Here is a 2,803-nt window from a genome sequence, read left to right as displayed (position 1 = left end):
CCTATTTCGCCATATATTGCATGCAATACATGGCGAAATAGGAGCACTATTTATCAATCTGTAATAAAAGACGTGAGGAAATTCTGTCTTTTTTAAAGGCAAACATTTTTGAGGCGAAATACCCAACAAGAAGTTTGTAAAAAATTAAAACTTGTCCAAAAAATCTCAGTTAGTCGCAATAAAGACTGGAAGTTTTCCATAACGAAATTGGCCATTTTTTGTGAAGTTTTGCGTCCGAAGCTGCGTGCAAATCGGCCACATTGACGACCTTTTCGGCGAAAATCGCAGTTAAGCAATGTTCAAAGCGACGCGACTATCCAGCGGAAATTTCATGAAAAGTGACGCCTACAAGATCAGTTTGCAACTTCCCCAAGTTTCTCCCAACATTTCCAATTGACCAGCCCCTACAGCCTGAACCTACAACCCTGACGGTGCCGCCATGCGCGCTAGGGAAACGTCGGGCCCAAATCTCTCGAAACAAGTGAAAATCGCGTCTTTGGCGTGTTCTGTGAAGGCAATGGCTGTGTCGTCGGCGCACTGAAACGCATCGTTCGCATCGAATTGTTTCAGTAGACAGTTGATGATCGCCATTTGGAGACAATTGCCTGGCATTAACACGCACCGACTGCTCAACGGATGGACTTTGCCCGTCCGATAAACCCAGAAATCGTGTAAAATGTCGATTTGGATGGTGGAAACGCGCGGAAATGCTCCCACTGAGAGGGACTTTGATATGAAAAATTCATTGCGTGTTACGGTCCTGCACAGAAATCGAAAACTCCGCATCGCAAATGAGAAAGTTAGGCGCCTCTACTAATCTTACTACGTCAGGTCGTTGTGTTTTTATTGGTTTCGTTTCCAAAAGGCACTTCTTATTATATGCATAATCGGGCACCAGGGGCGTAGCATCGAAGGCCGCGCGAGCCAAACCGGCCACGAACGTCACCAGCTTGATTTTCCCCATGTTTTGCCCCCCAAACAATGGAAACGGCTGGTTTACCGAGCGGAAACCGACATCAAAACGCCCCAAGAAAAATCGGGGAAAATGCGTGCAAAGTGCGCCCGCCACTGGCCCGGGGCGTAGAGGCGGCCCTAGTGGAGCCCGCCTGATCTTTATGAATAAAATTAATTGAAAACAATACGGTTATGGTTATTTATTCGTGTTTTTTCGGAAAGGTTGCCATTGGAGCGGCTCGTTTTTCGTCGATCGAGTTGGTGGGAAAATGCGCGCCGTAACACGGATGCGAGCCCTATTAAGGCCCCAGCTGGACGTTAACTGAGTAACCAGCGGCCCCATGAGGCACTTGGAGCTGATTCTTTGTTTCCTGCCGTGAAGTGTCCGCTTTAGCGGCTACCATCTAAGTGGCATCTGGGGAAAAATCCCGAGAAAACTGACGCAAAAAACGAGAAACAAAAATGTAGGCAGTAAATGGGGGCCCCATTCCTTTGATCCCAAAACAAGAAAAAAGATAAAAGGGTTGCCCCTACTTAAGGAATCTTAAGTCCATCGGAACAAATGCCGATCAACTCTGGGAGAAAATCGAATTGACAAGGCGTCGCACAGGCTGAGTCTTAAGTCGTGGACGAATAAGGGCGAGATTGGACAGGACACGGGCGGATTCGAGCAAATATCGGCCCGCTTTGACTTTACGGGCCGCTGGAGCAAAAATTAATCGGTTGACAAAAAAACTGTCTTTCGTCGCACACTAGGATGGGCACGCATTAGATGCCAGTCCGCAGACTGTTGAACGGATCTCGTCTCGGCCAACAAGAACAACTCCATTTGGTACCAGCCAGAGACCCAAATCGATATAAATCCGTAATAAGCAATTAGGAAGGCATCCCGATTTTTTAGGGTCGCCGTAAATGTGTTTTTTAATTATTTTCGGACCACCGGCGGTCCGGCCATAAAACTTTACATTTCGGCGCTTTCCTTTGCTTGTGACTCTTGATAGAGGCGCTTAATTCGATGCAGGAACGGACCGGTTAATTAATCACCCAAGAGCCAATAAAAAGGACAACAGATGAACAAACAGCCCTCGCAACTGCTAATCACGTGAACATCCCTCTAGTCTATCTAGCCTAGTGGGTTGAGGCTCGTTCAGGGCCGAGGCACCTGCCGAAATCGCGAAACAAAGGCGCAGCTAAATTTATGGGACAGTTGACGATCGCGGTCCGAAAAACCGAAAAACAGGCAGATAATAAAAAAAATTACAAGCGCCACCGTAGCGGGGGGGCGGCATCGGCCACTCGACCACTATCAAGTCGGCTCAGAGCGGACACTTTTGCACATTGTTTATGGGACAGTTGAGGATGTTTTACAAAGTCCACGGGTTGTAGCGGTTTTTACCTGTTGGGGTGGCGATCGATGGATGGATTAGGCCAAAGGGCTCGATAATGATGATGCTCACTGATGAACGAGACAGAAACGGGCAATTAGCAACCAGGGGCGGATCCAGCTTTAAATTCAGGGGCGGGGGGGGTTTATGTAGAATAAATACAGTCTTTTATCTTTATGAACTTCACTTTCATCAGACACTTCGGTGCAAGATTATTGCAAAATTTCATGTTTTCCGTCCCGTTTTTGCTCATTTCTCGGAGGCAAAATCAGCAAGAACGCTCATTTGTACATCATTCTAGAGAGAAATAAATGGCCTTTTTAGAAAGTGAACCATGGCTGGGAAATGTTGGCAGTTTTCTCAAAAAATGCTTGAATTCAAGAAGTTTTATATTTGCGTGGTTTTTTTTGAGTTGCAAAATCCACTTGAACATGACGCTGCTTTTTTCGAAGTTTCTCAAGAAC

The sequence above is a fragment of the Dendroctonus ponderosae genome, unplaced genomic scaffold (assembly GCF_020466585.1).
Source record: "Dendroctonus ponderosae isolate FM_Combo_2020 unplaced genomic scaffold, Dpon_F_20191213v2 Dpon_F_20191213_4, whole genome shotgun sequence".
NCBI classification, from domain to species: domain Eukaryota; kingdom Metazoa; phylum Arthropoda; class Insecta; order Coleoptera; family Curculionidae; genus Dendroctonus; species Dendroctonus ponderosae.
Note: the sequence above shows the minus strand (reverse complement) of the source record.